This window comes from Rhineura floridana, chromosome 2, assembly GCF_030035675.1.
Source record: "Rhineura floridana isolate rRhiFlo1 chromosome 2, rRhiFlo1.hap2, whole genome shotgun sequence".
Lineage (NCBI taxonomy): Eukaryota > Metazoa > Chordata > Lepidosauria > Squamata > Rhineuridae > Rhineura > Rhineura floridana.
The window spans coordinates 143,911,738-143,934,562 of record NC_084481.1 but is presented as its reverse complement, the minus strand read 5'-3'; the positions used below and the strand labels follow the sequence as shown (position 1 = coordinate 143,934,562).

The window sequence follows — 22,825 nt, the reverse complement described above, 5'->3', positions numbered from 1 at the left end:
TGCTGAATGAGCATTTTCAGCATGGGTTTTTTTTTTCTGTGAGGTTTGCTGAATGAATTTCTAGGGTTTTGTACTGTAAAACAATTTCATTTAAAAAGCACAGTTTCGGGAGAAAGTGATTTACAAATAATCCCTATCTAAAAATTTTTCACAGATTTTGCAAAATAAAAAAGTGTGCACATTGTTCTCATTACAGTACTTTATAAGGTTGCCCTCAGTTCAGAGATAGGTTGCCTCTGGACATGGAGGTTCCATTGTCACTTGTGACAGTTGCCAAGGCTCTTCTGAGCTGGAGATTCCACAGACACATAGCTGCAGGTACAGTATGTGTATGGGATTATAAACCTGCTGTGCCTCTTTGAGGCCCCCTGAGTCTTTTAACACATTTCACAGGTGAAGCTTTCTCGGCCATGGAGGTGCAGATGGATGGAACTTCACCTGCTGGTAGGCAGCAGGTGCAAGGCTCCTGAATGAGCATTTTTAAAATGCTCTTTTTTGCCTGTGAAGTTTACTTTGATGCCAATAAACTGGAAGGAATAGTTAGTGAAGTTCTGTGTAGCTTTTTACAAACCTCTTCTTTCCACATGTACCAATATAATACATAGATAATGAACCAGCCTTTAAAGTGTCACAAATCTCTGGGGTTGTTGTTTCTTCATTGCTTTGCAACAATTGCCTGTAAGAGAAATAGCCATCATCTTAATAAAAGGTGCCTCTGAGCATGTGTGGAGTTCTGCATCCTCCTCATGTGAGTTACACAACCAGCCTCTAACCAGGCTTTAGAGTTAAGTCCAAGTAAGCTTGAACCCATAATGTATTTCTTGGGAGGAAGGACTGGCTGAAAGTAAGCAGTCTTCACAGGGTGGTATTAGTTAACTATTCTTGCTTTTTAAATATAGTTGCATGGCTGCTGAATTCATTAGCTTAGCAGTTTTTAAAAAATGACCATCTGAGTGAATAGCTGATGCATTTCTGAATGGTGGCTATTTTTGCAAATAAGTGTACAGTTTGGCATAAGCATGCCACAACTTGTCATGGGGGGGGGGGAAACCCTAACATCTTGAGAAGTTTTACCGCTGCTGCCTGAAATTAATTGGTCTTCTCTCCATTATTAGCTAGGCAAAATAATATTAATGTTAAAAGGATACATGCATGCTTTGAGGGAATTAGTGTATTAATTAATTGTTCTTGTTACCCCTTCTGCTTCTGAAACAACTTTTATTTCTTTTTAAATGCACCCTTGCCGTTTTATGCAACATGTAAGCCTCTTAGTCTACAGGCCAGGCTTTAACATGGTTTCTGCTTAGGGTTTATATGTTTTTCAATGGGGTCTCCTGAGAAGCCACCCCACAAAATAACGATGCTACACAGAAGGTGGGGGGGCAGGGATGAAATGGGTCAAAGCCCACACTCCTCCCTTTCTTATTGAAGTCCCGCACCTCCCAGAGGGAGCTCAGAACACTGCCTTGTGGAACAGGCCATGCTCCCTATCCAGGGGTGGGGAGGGGGAAATCCAAAGGGGAGGGAAGCTCAGAACAGCTTGGGCAGAGCCTCATGCTCTTGTTGAACACCAGAGACCAAAAAAGATGTTTTGGTTTCATATGTTTTTAAGGATCGTTTGTTGCAATACATTTTAAAGTCTGTTTTTATGATGATTTACAGTGTGTTTAGTGCTTTTGTTTGCCGCCCTTGGCTCCTGCTGGGAGGAAAGGTGGGATATAAATCTAATATTAAATAAATAAAATAATACACAGGTCCAGTGTGGATGGAGATGGGGGGAACAAAACCCAAGGGGGATAAAAGTGGGGAGGGGCCTACTATTTGATATGAAATTAATATTAAATTTATATCAAAAGGGCAGAGTCAATCATTTTATATCAAAAGGGCAGGGCCTATCATTTGATATCAAATGAATATTAAGGTGATATGAAAAGAGTTGTGGCTAGGAGGTGGGACATAGGGGCCATTCTCATTTCCTATTGGCTGGGGCATTCTCGATTTCTGTTAGCTTACAGGATCTGTCAAAAATGAGATCGATGAAGGCTATGCTTATTTTCTTCTCTTGTCCTGTAAATCTAGCAAACCCAATGAGCCTGAAATATGTTTATATGTCCATCTTCATACTTTTCTTCTACTCTGTTATTGATTTATGTGTTTTGCTTGTATTTGTATTTTAATACTTCTTCCTGTAAGCCTTCTACAAAGTCTGTTTCTTAGACCTAGCAGGCACGATATCAGTTTGGTTGCATTCCTCTGCACGGATACATGGAGTAAGCTTCACTTTTGAGGGACGGAGTGTAGCTCAGTGGTAGAGCATCTCTTTTGCATGCAGAAGGTCCTATGTTAATTTCCCGGCATCTTCAGGTAGATCTGAGCATGGTCTCCTGTCTGAAACCCTGGAGAGCCGCTGCCACTGTCAAGGCTCTGGACAATACTCAGCTAAATGGATCAATGGTCTGATTCGCTATAATAAGGCAGCTTCCTAGGTTCACTGCATTTACTGGGACTTTCACAGGATTGCAAGTTAAATAAATAGTATAAACAAACTAGATGTAAAAATAGTGCTAGAGTTGTTCTGCAGAGGGCTAAACTGCCTACTGTAGCTAGCCTACTGTATAAACGTAAAATCTACATTAATTGCTTCTAGCCCAGCCCATCCCTGGCATGTGTCCCCAGGAAGGTTGTCCAGAAGGGAATGCGGCCCTTCAGCAGAATATGATTCCCCATTCCTGTCTCGCTGCTTACACACATATCTTAAACATGATATAAGATAACCAGCAATACAAGTTTATCACTCCAGCCTCTTTGACTTTGTCTGTGAAGATTTTTTAGAAGATTTTTTTTAAAAATCTTTGTTGGAAAAGTGGTCTCGGCAATCTTTGTAGGGAAGAGTGTGGGGAGGAAAGCAGTGTACAGACCCCTGGTTCCACCATGGAAATGTCTCCATCAGTTTCATTATGACAGCAAGTCCAGCTATGGAACCTCTGCAGCCTTGCTTGAGACTTCTGCTCTATCAGTTTCACTTCCTTGCTATTGATTGCACAAGCAAAGTTGTCAAATTCCTTTAGTGTAGGAAATAAAGCGGCATGCAATAAAGTAGCTACACTGTTTAAGGGCATGTTTTCGCAACTACCTCAGCTACAACACGTGGCTGTGGGGAGAAGCTCAGACCATTGGCAAATCCCATCCACATCAGCCTGTGTCTGAACAGTCATGTGCAAGGCATTGAAACACACTGAATTTAGGTCAGATCAGTTTGGGCATACCACTGCCATGCAGTCACAAAGAAGGCTCTTAAAGTTGCTCCATGAACATAAGAGCACAACTGGTGGGTCGACCAAAGTCCTATCTAAGTCCAGCATTCCATTCTTACAGTGGCCAACCAGATGCCTATGGGCAAGCAAAACATGAGTGCAACAGCACTCTTCCACTGTTGTTCCCCGGCAACTAGTATTCGGTGACATACAACTTCTGCTCCTGGAGGTAATATACAGGGATTATGACTATGAGCCACTGATAGCCCATCCTCCACAAATTTGTCTAATCCCCTTTTAAAGCCATCTAAGTTGGTGGCCATCACCCCATTTTAAGGAAGCAAATTCCATACTTTAACAATGGATTGTGTGAAGAAGCACTTCCTTTTGTCTGTCCTGAATCAGTTTTATTTAATAACCCCAGGGTCTAATATTATGAGAAAAATTCTCTACTTTCTCCACTTTGTTCAGACCGTGGATCATTTTATACACTTCATTGTATATAAGATGCTATCTGTGTAGCCAGCAACCTCTCACCAATGTCATCTTCCACTACATACGTTTACTGAATGTAAGATGAAACATGTAATGTGAAATACATATGAAATATGTAATATTTCCAAAAAGGTGTTTTCCTGAACCTTCTTCAATGCTAAGCTTATTTATTCCAAATATTCTAATTATACAACCTTTAATATTTGTATTACCTACACACAATAATATATTTGTTTTTTACTCTCCATCCTTGGTGTGAGAAGTAAAACAGTAGCCAGCACAAGAATATATATTATGTCTTAACTGTCTGGTGTCACAACTACTTTTCCAGTACAATTTAGAGAGAAACAGAGTAATAAAGATGGCTAACTATGGTGGTGATTTAGAAAGTCTCTGGAGAGAAAGAGTTCTCTCTGCAAAAGAAATTGAATGAACAGGGGCTTGTGTTACATGGAAATATAAACAGATATGAAAGGAAATGGTCATTCAATGCTATTCAAAACATTAAGTGACCTGCTATGTAACATTCACAAGCTGAATCCAAAGCATTGATTAGTCATGCAAAGGACTGGTTTCATTTGACAATGTCATACACTTTTTAGATCGTTTCATCAAATTGTATTTATCTAGTTATACATTCTGACTGCCTGTGCCTACATATGCATTTAATTCAGTTTCGGAAGTATGTTTATTGTGTTAACAAAGGGTTTGGAATGCAGGACTCAGTGAATCTTCTAATGACCATTACTTGCACTTTGCAAAACGAAACTGATTTTGTGATTCTTGGGATAGGAGAAAAGTGAAGGGTGGATTCCTCTCTCTTTAAATCTGAGATTAAAAGTAGGAAAAAATGTTGCCTCATTCCTAACATATTTGTTCTACTGAGTTGATGCTGGATTACTCTCTACAAGTTAACATACATATTCCAGGGTCACTGAAAATAGTGGATTGGCTGAATATATTCAGTCTTCTCATATGGTACTAACATTTTGGGTATGCAAAGTTTGGACACAGAGATAACACACTCTTAGGGCTCATCTACACAGGGGTTTCCTGTGTGTCTGGTGCTACTTGCATGGTTCATGTGACATTACTGGCAAACAGAAGCTATCAAACAGTTTCTCCCCTATAAATCCATACTAACCCAATCCTCTGATAATCCAAAAAAGGAAGGAAAAAATGTCTTTAGTCTTCACTCCGTATCTCTGGGGCTTGTAGACGCTTTGCTCTGATGCTTTTAGGTGGGTGTGTCAATCATTCCCGTCTCCACACCCACTCCCTCCTCCTCCCTTCATTTCATTTCCTGTGAGCTGAAGATAAACATTTGCTGCTCTCTCCCATTTTGCAGGCCTTTTGTATGTTGCTGCAAATGATGCCTTAGTTTTCTTTTTCCCACAACTTGTGCACAAAAGCATAACACTGCTCAAACAAATATTTGTATTTCAGCTGTATTGTACAACTTGTTTTAAATGAAACTTACTGGTAGAACAAACTGAGCATGCTTGGTTGCCAGGTAACCAGAGGGGTGGAAATATTAGAGGGTGTGGTCTTTAGGAAACTGTGTGATTGATGCCTCCCCTCAAGTGTGACTAGAAAACAGAGTGTTTGCAACTGGCATTTTTAAATATATATATATTTATACCCCGCCTTTCAGCCCAGAGCCCTCAAGGCGGCTTACAAAAGACACAAATATCAAAATACAATATAAGAATACATCAACAAAACAAAAAATCAATACAGTAAAGCAATACGATTTACAGAACACAATTTACAAGAGTTAAATAACAATAACCAATAACCAGTGCAGAAGGATATCCCCTAGAGAAATTTCCAGAGGGATACCTGCATTTGTGTGCTGCAGCAAAACAGAGTATTCTGGCACCTTAAAGACTGTTACAATGACATTATCTTTTAGGTGCGCAAGACTCTTTGTTGTTTTTCCCCAGAGATGTGCATTGAACTCTTACTGTGGACAGTGCAAAGAGAAAATGGAGGTAAAAACTGTCTTTAGCACAAAGTTATGCTCCCATGTGGATAAGCCCAGAAAGTTCCCTGTCGTTGCTTTCTTCAGATTCAGAGGCCTCATGGCCAGCTTGAAGAAAAAAATTAAATGTCAGGAGATCTGATTATGGTTCTCTACAAAGTGTGAAGTTTGGCCCTTACAGGTTAATTTTCAGGGTTCACATATTTCAGTCAAAAATACTACAACTTTGGAAGAAAAGGTATTGCCATGTTAAAAGAGAGATCCAAGTAGGCAGCTTTTCTTCAAAGTTTTGAATGCAATTCCCATTCTAGTGGCTGTCTCACCGGTTTTCAAAATATCATGTATGCTTCACTAGGAAGTAGTGAGTGATTATGGTAGAAGGCATAAACTTCTCTCTGATCGTCTCAGGGTATTTCTTCTTTGGATGCCAACCTAACATCTCTGAAACATTAAGCTGTATGCTAAGGAGGAGGGATCTTTTTCAGCCTCAGGGCCACATTGCCTTCTGGGCAACCTTTTGAGGGCCAGAAGCAAATAGCAGCATAACAATGGATGTAAATTTTCTCTTTATGTAGTGGGCTAATTTCTACACACACTCACGCACCGCTCACGATCCTCCATCCATCAAGAGTTATCAGAATTCAAGTACACATTCCAGTCCGGTAAAAAGCACTCCAGGAGGGTGTGAAGCAAGGCTGGTGAGGGATGTGGCTGAGGGAGAATCACAAGGGCCAGATAGAGATGCCTGGAGGGCCACATTTAGTTCCCAGGCTTGAGGTTCCCTACTCGTGCTGTATGCCCTGCACTTTGGATCAGTGGGGCACTTTGTTACTAACATGCCTTGTGCGCTTCCTAGCATCCTTCTGCCAGGCATGGCACGCTAAGTTCCATGTGCCCTTGTTCTTTCTTTGCTTGTCCACAGACAAAACTGCATTTATTACACCTGGAGAGGCTTGAGCAGTTTTAACTAGGTGCGGTGTGGTTGCTGGAAGTATGGATTTATTCCTGGTTCATTTCAGCCATGATCAAATGGGGTTGCCTTAGGTGTGCTGCCATCTCTCAGCATCAGCCATTCTTTCCCATCAGCAAAATGGGGATAATAACAATGACCTGTCTTACAAGGTTGTAAGTTTACTGAGCTAACACATGTAAGGCGCTTTCAGTAGGGTTTTTATACTTCACACTACATATTATTTAGCCTTAGGCATTTCACTACAGTAAACCTTGATAACCTGACATCTGGACCAAGGTGTCTTTAGGGTGCTTCTGAATAGAGAAATTGTGCATCAGGGTGCTGATTCAGCAAACATGAGATTCACTAGGGGTAGAAACACACTCACTGTTCTGCTGGTTCCAGTGGGTCTCCACTGTTCTCTTCTGAAAACAGAGGCACACAGCGCTCATCAAACCCTGCCCCTTTTGATGGTAAAACCTGATGGCATCAGCTTGACTGCATTTTTTTTTTAAAAAAATCATCTTCAAAGAGATTTTGCAACTGATCGGAAAATCAACCCATTACCCCTCCAGGCGTGGCTAATGGAAACGCTGCGTTGGGCCCCCTTAGTCCAAACAGCAGGCTAAGGATTAGTGGAGTCAGTGTGGATAACACAGTCATAACCAAGGATTGTTCCACACGCACCTGTACAACTTGTTACCCTTTCACTCTAGGTACTGTCAACACCCTTTTGTTTGGTGCTCAGCTGTGCAATGAGTAGTGTAGGAAGGGTCCCCCTGGATGGGCTTGATAGATTACAGTATTTTTCTTTTTCTGGATGCAGTATTGATCCTAATGGCAAAACGGAGCTTTCTTCTACATGTTTTGTATACTCCAGGAGGGTGTGAATCAAGGCTGGTGAGGGCTGTGGCTGGGGGAGAATCTCAAGGGCCAGACAGAGATGCCTGGAGGGCACATCACTTTAAGCCATAGTTAAGCTAAACTATGGTGTGAATGTGAGCATGCTGGTGCATGCTGCTGAAATCACAAGGGCTTCACTTTTCCCCTGTTCCTGCTGCTGCTGCTGCACTGCCAGGAACTAAGCCATGGTCTGGCTTAATGTTACATCTGGACCAGGGCTTGTGGTTTGTTTCTCCCAAACAAACTATGAGCAATAAGCCAAAAACAAACCATGGTTACAGCAGCACATTTAAACCATAGTTTAGTTTAGCTACAGCTGGAAGTGATGTGCAAACAAGGCCTTATGGCAAGTTAAAAATCTGGTTGCTGCAGGATTGTCAGTAAGGCTAAGACTACAAATAATGCATTATTTTATATGAAATGTGTGTTTCTGTATTTTCATTAACTCATGATCAGCTTTATTAATTGCTGAATATGCTGGGTTATTTGTGTACATACATAAAATGTAGACATGACTCTCTTCTATAATATGGAAGAGGCCAATTATTTCTTTTAATTAATCACATACATATTCTCTTTCTTGAAGCAATATTTGGCTGTGTTCAAACTGTTTGTAACATAGCACTGTGTGTGTGTGTACGTACAATTAAAAACAGCACATTTGTCAGTCCTAATGAAAAAAATATGTTAGGCCCCACAGAGATAAAAGGGAAGTCAGAATCTTAATATGCAGAACATAGGTATTTGGCAAATATACATAAATCAATGTACAAAAGGTTCTAGAGGTAAACATACTTTAATAAGTGGTTTATATGAATGTAAATAATTTTGTAACTCTACCCCACTTAGAAAATCTTTTCAAATGAAAAGTGGGCTATAAAAGCCTATTATTTTATATGAGAAGCTGAACACCATTCTAATTTCAACTTTTCTGTACACATGAATGAGGACATGAGTTGTATAAAAAGCTTCTCCAGCAAATGTTATGAACAGGAAATGGTAAACAAAAATATGTTTTTCTTTGAAGCCATTGTTTTTTTCCATTAAATGTTACATAGAGAATGCTAACTGAGTTGTCACTACTTGGTCTATTACATAGACACCCACTTCAGTAACTATTAGACATGTGGTGATAAGATTCAAAGACAATATAGTGAATCTTAGGAAACATCATTAAGGGAAATAGAGAATCAAAACGCTGTGTAGCACCATTAAAGATATAGCCATTAGCATACAAATACAAATAAAATAAGAGGGCTTGTACATACAGCTATGTTTTTCATGTCATTTTAAGCCGAATTTTGGTTTGGGTTGAACATGTGAGCTCCCAGAGTGGAGCTCACAGCAACCTTTATCCTGCCCAGTCATTTTGGCTACTGTACTGCAGTGAGCTAAGCCATGGTTTGATTTAGCATGATGTGCAAACCAGGCCACAGTGGGTTACATCCAATCCTAGTCCTACTCAAAGTAGAGCCATTGAAATTAACAGACCTAAATTAGACATGTCTATCAATTTCAGTGGATCAGTAGGACTAATGTTGGATACCATCCGATTTGTTTAATTTGTTTGCCTATTAATGGTCCTGATGATTGATTTATTCTTCTGGAAACTAAATGAAGATGCTTGCTCAGTGGCTTTTGAGAGAAAATGTTTCTTCAATGAGCATTGATGGTTTGAGGGCTATTGAGTTAGGATCTGACACATGCTTGAGAAGTGGCGGTAGAAGCATTTGGGAGAGTGAACATGACCAGCAAAGGGGCAATGTTCTGAGTTATAAAGATAGATGCCAAAAGCTTTGGGGGCTCAAGCTATATGTTCTTTGCTTTGGGAAAAAATAATGCTGTTTTAAAGTATTTTCTTGACAATTCCCCATACTTAATGTTCCTATTTGTAAATAAATAGATCACAAAACTACCATAATTCTCTAGTACTCATACGGAAACAGAACCTGTAACAGCTCACCTTGGAATTTAATCCAGTGGAGTTAAGTGAGGCAGTATGAACATACAATAATACCATTGGTTAAGATTGCCAAACAGCTACAGGCTCATATACTTAGAAAGGATAAGCCTGATATTAGGCTACATAAGAATTTTCAAAATGGAGAGTCTAGAACACTTATGCAGACCCCCAGTAGGAATAAAGTCACCAGAGTCTGCCCAAGACATTTTGTTCTCTGAAACAGAGAAACAAATGTTTGCCACCCCTCTCCAAATAAATGTGCAGAGAAGTATCCAAAGTCATCTTTAAGATTAAAATACTCTTAACAGTAGGTCTGTAATTTGGGAACGTCATATATTAACATTATCATCATTGTTTATTTATTTATTTGATTTATATCTCGCCCTTCCTCCTAGTAGGAGCCCAGGGCGGGTTACAAAATTTTTTAAATACAACATTAAAAACAATTTAAAAACAACCTAAAATCCCAAAATAGGATCCTAAAAATGCATACAGAAGACAGTCTCACGGGCACCGCTTCCTCCTCTGAGGTGGTAAAAATACAATAATAAATTAAATAACTAACCATTTTCTGCCCTTTCATAACTCTTAAAATCTGCTGGTCGATGTCATGGCCCCGTCAGAGGACTCCTCAGATGAGGATGACTCGGGAGTAACAGCAGCAGACCCAGGAGCCGCAGGAGACACGGAGGAGCCTCCTGAGAATCCAGCTCCTTCTGCCCCTCAGCTGCAGAGCACCCCAGGGACAGCAGAGGCCCTGCAGCCAGACACAGACAGTGAACAGGATACTCCCCCCTCACCTGCAGAACATAGACAGCAGAAGGTCAGGCAGAAGAGAGGCAGGCCTGTCTCCTTAAGGCCCAAACGCTGAAGGCTCACACCTGCTGTCAACCTTGCTCTTTATAAGGCACACCTTGGCTGCAGCTTGTTGCTGACTGCAACGTCAGGTGTGGCTTGTGTGTTCCTAGTTTCCTGGCACCCTCTTTCGGACTGACCCCTTGGCACTTGATCCCGGACCTCTACTGACCTCGCTTCTGGACTCCTGACTCGGCAAGTACGCTTCGGACAAGCCTGGCCCTTATCAGATTCCCTCCTCCTAAGACCTGGCAGATTTATGGCCAGACTGCCGGCTAAGGACTTTGCTTCCCTGCCAACCACCCAGGAATTTCCAGCCCCCACTGGCACTGCTGACGCAGTGTAGAGCTGGTAGTTTGCAGTCAGCCCAAAACAAAGCAGGCAAACGAGGGAGTGGGGGAAGTGCTGACCATGGAGCAACTCCAGCAGGAAAACTTGCTCCTGCGCTCACAAGTAGACCAGCTGCTGTTGGCCGTCCAAGGCTTGCAAACCCAGCTAGCAGCAGCCCCACCCCCTCTCCCTACAGGGAGAGCCAAGTTCCCTGTGACTCTCCCAGAGAAATTTACTGGGGCTTCCGACCAGCTCCCAGCCTTCTTGGCCCAGGCCCAGCTCTTCATGGAGTTACGACCAGAGGCCTTCCCAGATGATAAGACCCGGGTGGGATTCTTGATTAACCTGTGCACTGGGGCCGCAGCTAGATGGGCCACGCCCCTACTCCTCGAGCGGAGCCCCGTGCTCAGCGACTTAGCCGCCTTCACCAGAGAACTGAAGGCTATGTTCGAGGACCCAGTCCAATCAGTTGATGTAATTTTTTATTTAAATGATGACATTGAAAATCAGTCTGAACTTCATTGTAAAGCCACAGTTCTAATTCTCTGTTGAGATTCATACAGTGAAATTATCTTGTAATGTGTGTTATGTGTTGTAATCTGCTTTCTGGTTAGCTGAGCTAAACTAAGTGTTCATAGAGTGTCTCATTAATTTTAATACACTATTATTGTTCCTGTTACATTCTGTGGGATTTTATGTGTAGGAGGAAATAGCTGCCAATGTGATCAATGAACTAGCAGTGTGGAAGAACATTAGTCAGCTATGGTTGCTATATGTGTCTGAATATTAACATCATCATGCTACAGAACTGTTCAAAACCTCTGGGTAGGGGGGTTCACTCTATGGACTGGTTTATCATGTGCTACTCTGACTGTCTAGTTGCCAGCAGTAAAATGAATCATGTGCAGTCAGCTGCTTTGTTTGTAGGAAGGGAGACCTAGATGGCAACTATGCCAGGGCAATCCCCACCCTCTCTCAACAACGAGGGGTTTCCCTGACAGTTACAGTCAGTCTGAATCATATGGGTAACCATTCATACAAAAACACACACACCTTATAACACAATTGGAATCTCTTGCAATCTGACATTCCAATGACCAAACTACCAGGATTTAACTTAATAGCTTACTTACACATGCATGCGTATTATTTGACAACCACATCATGCGATGACTTGCTTGTGTGAATGGATATAACACCACAAATAAGAACATCACTAAAACGGAATGCCTTTCAACAGAGGTGATTTTCACATTCAGCAGTCATAACGGGCTTATTCACATGTTACACTGAACACAGGTACAAGCTGTCTCTGCATATATACAAGTGTGTGAAAGAGTGTACACTTGCTGATTTGTACAGCTCAACTATTGTGTACAATAGACTGCATATTCATTAGATGTTACATGTGACCAACAGTTTGAGTAAACAGCTCAACTATTTATGTACGCAGATAGTACACTCATTAAATGTAACGTGTGAACATCCCTCAAGTGTACAGCCATCAAAATGAGATAATAGGCATGTGAGATCAAACCCTATTGATGTAATACAGGTAAAAAGTAAGTACTTTGCACAGGTCACAAAACACTTGATTAATGTTAGGTATGTAATGGGCCATTGTGCAGAACTGACAGAGAACCCGCATATCATCAGCAGGTGTGTGTGAATTCCTATAATTGACATCCAGCCAGACTTACTAGTTACAATGCGATGAGGATCTTTCAAACATGAAGCCCTCTGCAAATTAAAACAAAAGATCCTAATTGCAAAATTATGGCCTCCTGGCAGGGGCGGCGCCAGGCACGCTGGGGCCCTTGGGCACCAGCCTGCCCCGGGCCCTGGCACCTGCACACAAGGCCCACCTACCTACCTTCTGTGATCCGCAGCAGCGTGAGCTGCTGATCCTGCACGGATCGTGGGGAGGAAGCTCCCAGACACCCCTCCTACTGCTGTGCAGGACCGCAACACCCGCCTACCTCTCCCTTGACGTAAATGTTGGTTGTGCTGTGGGCTCAAGCCTGCCATCAACCAAGATGGCAGCCGAGGCTTCCCTCACCATCTTGGTTGATGGGACGCATGTGTGATATGCATGCGCATCCCTGTCATCAACCAAGATGGAGGAAGGGGAATGAGCCCCTTAGGAAAACCTTGGCTGCTATCTTGGTTGATGGCAGGCTTGTGCCCGCAGAGCAACCAGCATTTACGTCAAGGGAGAGGTAGGTGGGGCCTCTGCGGCAGTAGGGGGGTGTCTGGGAGCTCCCTCTCATGATCTGTGGCAGGGTTGGGAGCCGACGCAGCTGCGGATCGTGGAAGGGAGCGCTACCCACCCCATCCTAAGGAGCGGCCCTTCAGGGACCACTTGGGACCCAGAGGCCCTTGGCCAGGGCCCGACCCGGCTGCCCTCTGGTGCCAGCCCTGCCTCCTGGAACTAAATATCAGTCCTTGGAAATCACAGTAAAAGGTATTCAGAATAATAAATAGCATACACATTTAAAACCAACAGCCCTCCTGCAGATATTCAGTCTGGAAAAAGACATCTGTCATCAGGTTAAGGTGTGCTCTAATCAAAGCCCATCAGAGTAGGGCTATGTCCTGACAAGTGTTATTTGCCCAGGTAACTGAACACAAAGGCTCTGGTGAGTTTGAACACATTTAAGAATTGACTCTGATTGACTCTCTTTTAATTAGAAACAGCAGGGAATTAGAGGTCTAGTTTTCATTGGTACTATAGACCAGGCAATATTTGAGAAGGTGTGTATCTGGCTTGGCACTGCAATCTGTTTCAGATGCTTGTTTCATGCTGCTGGAGATAGAGGGGAGAATTGTAGGGACACCATCAATTCCTTGATACAGCACTTTAGGATGCAAAGAGGGCTGTTGCTGACTTGTGCTTCTGGCAGCTGTTTCCTGCTGGCCCATAGCAGCTCCTACATGACATGAGAGGATATCAAAATTAACATTTGTTATAGCATTTTAGAGAGTTCAAAGTGCTTTATATTCATTATCTTAGTAGTTCTTATAAAACCCTGTAAAGGAGGTCAGTATTACTGCCCCCATAATATGGAGCTTATATCAGTTTATCTCAGGGGGTGCAGACTTCAGGCTTCAGGAACCAACTTTAGTATATTTTAGAACCCCAAGATCCACTAAGCATAGAATTAGAGAATCATGAGCCCAAGAATTTGAGTACCAGCACTGAACTGAGCCTTTCACCAGAACTGAACTGAATCAAACTGACAGTCTTTCTACACAAAAATCCACTCCTGGTTTAAGCCACCCCTCTCCTCCACCTTTCTTAATTTTAACAGTATAATTTAGGGCAGGAGGTTTTTGGTGGTGATATTATTTAATAGAGGAGAATCAGAAATCCTTGCTGATCTACTTCAAATGACCCAGATATCTATCAGTAGATCCTAGTATGTCTTCTGCCCAACCCTGGTCAACCTAGTTAGTTAATAGCAGTGGGATAATTTTAGTTCAGTCTTTTAATTAATTTTAATACCTACTTCCCCTCTGTTCTGCCCTAGGGTAGGGTTGCCACTATGGCAAAAAGGCTGTACCAGTTACCAGGTAAGAGTAACTTGCTTGGAGCAGGTTGATTACCTGTAAAAAATTTCGTGTCAATCTAGCTCAGCCCAAAGAGTCATACAAAATTAATATTTGATATTATTAATAGTCTGAAGACAAAGCAATTGCATAGGGGAAAAGAGCAACTTGACCTAATACAATAGATAAACGGGGGAGGAAATACTTTCACCGGCAAAAAGTAAATTGGAAGAGGTTTTCAGGTGATTGGTGTGGTAATAAGTCTTTTGCTTTTAGGCATTGTGATCTGGGGGAGAAACATGATACATCACTTAAGAAATACCCAGGATAGCAATAAATATAATTATCAATTAATGAACTGTAATAGTAAGAAAGTAGTTTACAAACAACAGGACAGGGGGAGAGTTGTATCTCTCTGCCTCTGTGGAAAGAGCAATGTGTTAAGAAAAGAATGAACAGAAGGGGAAATCATGGAACAGTTTTTAATTCCTATTAAATGTTCTTTTAGAAAGTTGCTAAAATGGCATAATAAAGAATATTCTGGGTACAACCATTAGCCTCATCTGAACTATTCTACAGTCTTATTTGCTATGGGATTTTAACTATGAACCTTAACACATGTTAGGAGTTCAGGATCTTCCTCAATAAAGGACAGAAGTGAGCATTGCCTGGCATGTCGTTCAGAAATAAGGTATGCGCCAACATTAGTGTCGTTTTATTTTTTTTATTTTTTTTTTCAATAATTTTTATTCAGATTTTCATAAAACATACAAGACAAAATCATAAAACATTCAAAGACAAAAAACAAAATCAAAAATAGTTAAACAAAAAGAAAAAAAGAAAAAAAAAACAAAAATAAAAAATAAAGAGTAAAATATTGACTTCCCATTTGTCAAAGATCAAATCAGTTATAAGTCTATAATATATAACAATCCTGTCTCTTAAGTCATATTATAAAATCACTTTCCTCCAGTAGTTATCTTACTTAATCATCAAATCTCATAAACATTACTTTATTCTTTCCACAAAAAGTCAAAGAGAGGTTTCAATTCTTTAAGAAATATATCTATCAATTTTTTTTCCAGATAAGCATATCGATTAGTCCATCTCATTGCTAATTATGATAATCTTATTGTCATAACCATAGTCAAAATAAACATTTCAATTAATCCATCACATCAGAATCTGTTAAGTTCAGTAATTTCAGTAGCCATTGTTCTATTATCCCTATTAGTTCCATTTTCCATCTTCCATCTTCAGTAGTCTTGTTAAGTCCAGTAATTTCAGTATCCAATCTTCCATTATCAGTATTCCATAATAATCTTGCTGTCAAAGCCATAGTCATATAGTAAGAGTCTGATGGGAATTACCTCTATCCCAAATATTTTCTTGCCATCCATTCTGAATAGGTTGCTGAAATACTGCTGTAAAATCATATCTCTGTTCTTTTTTTCAAAATACACTGGGTCATCTCTTGAAAGTTTTTCCATTGTCACATGGCTGCAGTTAATTCCATAGATTTTCTCTATATTGGGCTCCATCACATCATTCCAGTCCAGAAGATTATCCATGCCATTGATAACTTTATCTCTAGAATCTTCATTAATTTCTTCAGAGATAACATTGAGTTCCAAACAATAGATTTTATTTCTAAAGTCCATAGACTCCAAGTCTTGTTCCTGTTCCACGTTTGTTCCAATCTCCGGGATCTCCTCTCTCACAGGGACCCCTGTTCCAGTCTCCAGGGTCTCCTCTCTCACAGGGACCCCTGTTCCAGTCTCCAGGGTCTCCTCTCTCACAAGAACCCCTATGTCTTTAATCTCCTGTGTCTCCAAACAATAAATTTTGTTTCTAAAGTCCATAGACTCCAAATCTTTTTCCTGTTCCACGTTTGTTCCAATCTCCGGGGTCTCCTCTCTCACAGGGACCCCTTCCAGGGTCACCTCTCTCACAGGGACCCCTATATCTTTAATCTCCTGCTTCATTTTACTCAATTCAATTTTCAGCTCCTTACAACCCTGTCGCAGGTTTTGTTTCGTTATCTCAATCTCATCCATTATTTTCTGAAACATAGTTATTTCCAGCTTCTCAGCCACTTTCTTAATTGCCATTTTAAAAGAAAAATATAGGAAAACCACTTCTTATTTCAGCAACAATTGGGTTAATACTCCAAACTTGGTGACATCACAGTATAAACAGAGCAGACAGCCTTATCTCTCCATGTTTAAGTAAACAAAATGCAGTTCCCAGGATCGAAACAATTAATGGCGGTCGTCAGAAAACAGATTCGTCAAAATAAAATAGACCAAAAAGAGAGTAGTCTCAGGCAATATAATATTCTTCAAAATAAAAATCTGGAATAGAAATCCCTCTTCAGTGTATATCTTTAGAATGCAAATCCAGGACAGCTTTTTGCAACAAAAACAGAGATAAGCTATTAATTAGTGAGTAGCAGAGAGAAGTTATGGCTCCCCAGTGAGATGTCAAAAACCGATCAATCTGGCAAATCTCTTTTAAACAGCAACAATTTAAGTCAAGTAAAAGAAAAATATAGAAAGAAGGGTGCTTGCCTGTTAGTGCGTTCTCTCTTAGAAGATAAGATGAACGTTCGCTTTTCCAGATAGAGCTTGTTGTTAAAAATCCGTCCCACCTTCGTCGGCTGGACCTCGTCCCATAAATTAATGAGATCTGGTCGTCCCAACAAAAATAGGCTTTGAGGTTAATCTCTTCGTTTCTCCCTACCCGGGAGAAGTTTAATCAGTCAAAAAAAAGAAAAAATCTGACTGATATATCTGAATAAGCTTCTTTTGAGGCAGGAGCCCGTCTCAAAAGCAGGCACAGGCTAAGTCACCCTTCCCGGAAGTCCAACATTAGTGTCGTTTTAGTGAATGGTGGAAAAAACTCTGTTCACCATTGCTTGTCTCTTGATACTGCTGCTTTAGAACTTCTAAGATTTTTTGTTTTTGCTGCTTGATCTTTCTTTCTTTCTTTCTTTCTTTCTTTCTTTCTTTCTTTCTTTCTTTCTTTCTTTCTTTCTTTCTTTCTTGATTGATTGATTGATTGATTGATTGATTGATTGATTGATTGCATTTGTATACTGCCCCATAGCCAAAGCTCTCTGGGTGGTTTACAGTAACTAAAAACATTAAAAACAAATATACAAATTTAAAACAGATCTTTTAAAAACAATTTAAAACACAATTTAAAACAATTTAAAAAACACATGCTAAAATGCCTGGGAGAAGAGGAAAGTCTTGACCTGGCGCCGAAAAGATAACAGTGATGGCGCCAGGTGCACCTCATCAGAAATATCATTCCATAATTTGGGGGCCACCACTGAGAAGGCCCTCTCCCTTGTTGCCACCCTCCAAGCTTCCCTTGGAGTTGGCACCCGGAGGAGGGCCTTAGATGTTGAGCGTAGTGTACGGGTGGGTTTGTATCGGGAGAGACATTCCATCAGGTATTGTGGTCCCAAGCCATGTAAAGCTTTATAGGTTAAAACCAGCACCTTGAATTGAGCTCAGAAACATACAGGCAGCCAATGCAAGCAGGCCAGAATTGGTTTTATATGTTCGGACTGTCTGGTCCCTGTTACCAATCTGGCCACTGCATTTTGCACAAGCTGCAGTTTCCGAACCGTCTTCAAAGGCAGCCCCACGTAGAGTGCATTGCAGTAATCTAACTTGGAGGTTATTTATTGTATTGGATTATTTTAACAGTATATTGTTTGGTTACACTGTATTTTATTATTTCTTGTACAGTGCCTTGAGATGCTCACACAAAGGCCACATATAAATATTACATATTTTAATAAATAAAACAAGTAAAAGTCCTTTGATCAGAAGTGCATGTAGGAAGGCTCAAGTCGATATTCTGTGCATCCTTAACGGTCGGCGGTAGGGAGCTAATACTCTCTGCTTGATGATTTGAAACCAAGGAAGGGTTAGGGTGGGAACTATGTAACATGTTGCCCATTTCCAATTCCCTTGTGTTTTTTAAAATATTTTAATTAATATTTTAAAAATAAAAATTAACAAACAGATAAAAGGTCACAGAGTACGATTACCTAGTTTACAAAATATTAGGAGATGTATATTTTACTCTCCTGAGCAATTACAGTTAGTCATGAATGATGCTTCTTTGTCTCGCATTGCTTCATAGTCACAGGAATCTAGTTCTCAGACTTGAATACATAACTGCACCACAAATAGGGTTGCCATATTCCAGTTCCACAAATCCAGGCAGGTTAATTTGCATATTATTCAAGTTATTTGCATATTATTTGCATATTAATATTTGGATTGTCCAGTTGTTTTGTTTTTGTGCCTAGGAATTACCACCAAAAACTGGGGAAAGATGTGAGAAATCTTTTTTTTAAAGCAACATTTTCAGCCTTAAATGCCTAGACTCTAGTTTCCAACACTATGGAGTATTTATTGATTGATTAAGAGAATTTATATCCTGCCCTTTTGCTGTTAAACACAGAGCTCAGCACAGCTTACAAATATAATAAAAACAATAAAAATACACAATCAATATAAAAACATAATAAAAACACAAAATAGCAACAAACATAAAGTAAGTCAGGGGAGCAGCACGGTTAACTATAACATATACAATATATTTCAGAGATGTGGTGGGTGGAGAAAAACAAGCCAAAATGTTAGGAAAAGGAGTTTTCACACCACATGCTCAGTTCTAAATACTGTTGCAGCAAGTTTTACAAGTTCCTCCAGTATTCCACTGGTGCAGGCACTCAGACATTCAAAGTATCTGTATGTTTCTTAGGTTTTATAAAAGCAGAGCTTTGCTTAACTCAAAATTTCTCAACCACATCTACACAGGTTCCACCTCCATACTCAAAATGAAACTGTGCCTGGAAGTGTGCAGCAACCCCACACATACCTTGCTAATTAGATTACCAATGCCAGGATGTCTGTCTTATCGACTACTCTCCTGCTCCCTGGGCATCATGAAAGACCCAGTCCTGGGCTCAGAAAGAAAATAAATATCTGGTCCTCTTCAAAGTATTGACAAGCCTCTTGTTTTAATTGAAATAATAATTATAAATTCTTGTTCTTATCACTAATGGGAGTTAATTATCTTGCATATGCTGCTGTTGCTTCTATGGCTGTAACGGAGTGAGGTTAAAGATAAGTGAAATGCAAATAGGAAAAAAAAACACAGAAGGCAGTAACACTTTCCTAAATGTAATACCATACCAACCACAACAAGATTCCTATGAGTAAGGCAAAAAACTAAGCATCTCACAACCAGTCAGGATTCCTAACCAAAAACCAAAAATATGATAAATGAAGAAATATGTATATAAGCATGACTATCAAATATATTTTATTATTTACACAAACTGTAAAGATACTTATAGTGCAATCCTAAATTTATTTATTCAGAAGAAAGTCCCAGCGTATTCAGTGGGGCTTACTCAAACAGGGACAGAACTGCAACCTCAAGTGATAAGCAACTTCATTCACACAACCCAAAATTCCAAATCATGCCACTTTACGCTGTTTTGCAACTATTTATACTTGTTTTATGGTCATTGGATTTTAAATGGCTTTATTTCTTGTTGTGAGTTTCCAACCCTACCTCACAGGGGTGTTGGAAAGACTCCATACACGCACACGCACACACAGCAGATGTATAAATACATACAGCCCATATAATAGTTTATTGTCAAACCAGTTGGTCATTGCAGAAAAATCAGTATTAGTTTTTAAAAAATCAGTATTACTTTCCTACAGAATAAAAACTGTAATACCTAAGTAAGCCCTGCCTACCTGCTTTAAAATTGGACTGGAGACAGAAAGAGTTAGAACACAAACATAATTCTTTTTTACATTCACTCCAAAGTCCCATTGATTTTCAGCACATTCATAACATGTCTACTCAAAGTAAGTCCTATTGAATTAAATGGGATTTACTTTGGGCATATGGGATTAGCATTGCTTTTACAAAAAGCAAGTATTGGGAAGGTTTTCAAAACACTGCCCAAGCTCTGACTCCTGCACACAAGAGGAAAAAAAACTGAAATGTATATACTTACCCAATTTATGAGATTTTCAGATAAACGGGGAGGGGGGGTTGAAACCACCATTTTGTTTTCTAGACACTGCCTGAGGTCAATGAAACTGAAACACAATCCCTGATTGGCTGCAATGCTGAATGGGCGGGGTTAAAGCTACAAAGTGCTATAGTACAGTACTGTTTAAAGAAAGATTTAACAGAGGGGGGTGGCTAACATTTTTATGTATATCTCGAGAACCGGACCACCTAGAAACTTAATTTTTTAAAAAAATTAAAGCTGAGAATCCGGGCCACGTAAGGGGCTAGCCGGGCGCCGGGTGGCATGCATAGAATCCAGGTAAAACCCGGCTATCCGGGCAATATGGCAACCCTAGCCACAAAGAGACTTGAGTAGTGGGTGGGGAGACCATAGGCAAGTTCTGTTGATATATGCCAAAAAAGGGTGCCATGTGTCGTCAGATTTATCTCTGTATGATTGATAGCACGGCTGTGGTGCATTAATTTTTCGGAGAGAGCTATGTCTCATACTCTATCCAATCACCGTTTCATGGTGAGATCCTTGGCTTTTTTCAACTGAAAAGTAATTACCATTTGAGCGACTGCCAACAGCAGAACCACTAAATTCTTAAGGATTGCTGGCTCATCAAGATAGTCAATAAGCAACAACAGGGCAAATGTTGGTGTAGGAATCATTAACTGACCAGTGATGACAGAGATTTTGCTAAATACCATTGACCAGAATCTTTTGATTGGTGCGCAATCCCACCAGGTTCATCCCACCAAAATGAACCTACTGTGTCACAGCCTCTCCAACACAGTGGTGAGAGAGCTGGGTTGATATGAAATGGTTGTAAGGGGGTCCAGTGACACTGTAGGAATACGTTAAGAGTTGCCTTTTGGATCTTAGCTGTGGGTGTTTTAAGAGGTGGCTTTGGCCATATTTGCTGCCATTGCTAGTTATCTCTCTCTCTCCCAAGTTCATCTTCCCATTTCATTCTCAAACTATTGGAGTCTCCCATGGTAGCATCGACTAATGCTCGATAAAGGAGTGCTGCCTTCCCTTTGGGGTCAAGATCTGGGCGGGAGCAAAGATGTCTGTATACAATAAGGGAGCAGCAGACTTCGTTGTTTCTGTTAAGGTTGTAGGCTAATGAGTGTACTTGAACAAGGTGGAACCAGATGAACGGAAGATTCTCCAGTTTGTTTTGCAACATCGCTTCCATTATAGGCTGACCACTCACAAATGGGTCCCATATTCTATATAGGCCTTTATCCTCTCCCCCCTTGTATTGGGCATATTTATCAGTATTTCTGAATTTTGGTAAGTCTAGAAAAGGGGTGAGAGGAGAGAGTGAGTGAGCTAAAATCTTCTCCCATAGTTTCCAGACTGGGGGGGGGGGTTGTTTGGAGAAATGGATTTTCTATTTGAGCTTCGACCACAATCCTTAACATTGTTAAAGGTTTGTGAGTGTTAAGTGTTTACTCCCCATCGTGGGGCTGCAAAGCTTCCCCTTCCCCCAATATTGCCTTGCCAGTGCATGCCACCATCAATAAGAGGAGCTAAAACGTTATGGTCCCACACTTGTAATGGGCTGCTTGATCTACCTGTAGTGAAATCTAGGGTGGTGGCTTATAATAAAGATGGTTTTGTGATAGTGCAGACGCACAAGTAAATAGTCATACATTTTGTGGCCTAATCTTTGACCACTATAATCCTGAACAAAACAACAAATGTTTTCAGGTACAGGATTGAAACAACAAAACAAACCCTTAAAACATGACCTAGAGAAATGCTTTTTGAATGATTGCTTCATTTTAAAAACTCCATGCTTTTACTGCACAAGGCTGCACAAAATGTCACCCACCATTCTTAACACAGCCTAGCAGGAATGTAATGTGCCCACCCAGACAGGTGTTTGAAAATATCTCTGTTGTTACAGTCCCTTGTAAGCAACAAAATAAAGTGGTTTATTGAGCTCTGTCTAGGCCTCTGTGCATGGCTGGTGAGCTCTGTTCAGCTGAATGAGTCACCAGTTGTGGTGGCCTGCACAGTGCCAGTTTCTCAATGTGAATAAAAGGATTGCCACCCATCCATAATTTTTTGTTACAGACTATTCATCATTCAGGACCTGTACTTGAAAACTTAAAATGGATGGAGTTTGTCCATATTTTTGTGAAGGCAGAATTGTATGACAAATAAATGTTAATCAGGCCTGCCTTCAGTTTCAAAAGTGGGGCTTCCGGAGGTGGCAAAGAGCAACAGCTAGTATGCTGTCAATAAGAGATGGTGGGGGAGAGAGAAAGAATAAGAACAACTTGTTTTGTAGAAATACAATGCATACTTTGTATGCCATACCCACTCTGAAAACTGGAACTGCTTGCATATGAAGAAATTACAATGGCCAATAAGCATTCATGACCATTGACAGTTAATAATAATAGCAATCTTTAAAACTATGAGATGAGATACCCGGGATTACAATGCAGTCCCAATA

General features: G+C 40.5%; 1 protein-coding gene across 2 annotated transcripts in view; it reads left to right on the top strand.

Annotated features, from left to right (window-relative positions):
* ABTB2 (ankyrin repeat and BTB domain containing 2) overlaps positions 1 to 22,825 on the top strand; it is a 229,774-nt gene that overhangs the window by 2,261 nt on the left and 204,688 nt on the right. The window lies entirely within an intron of this gene.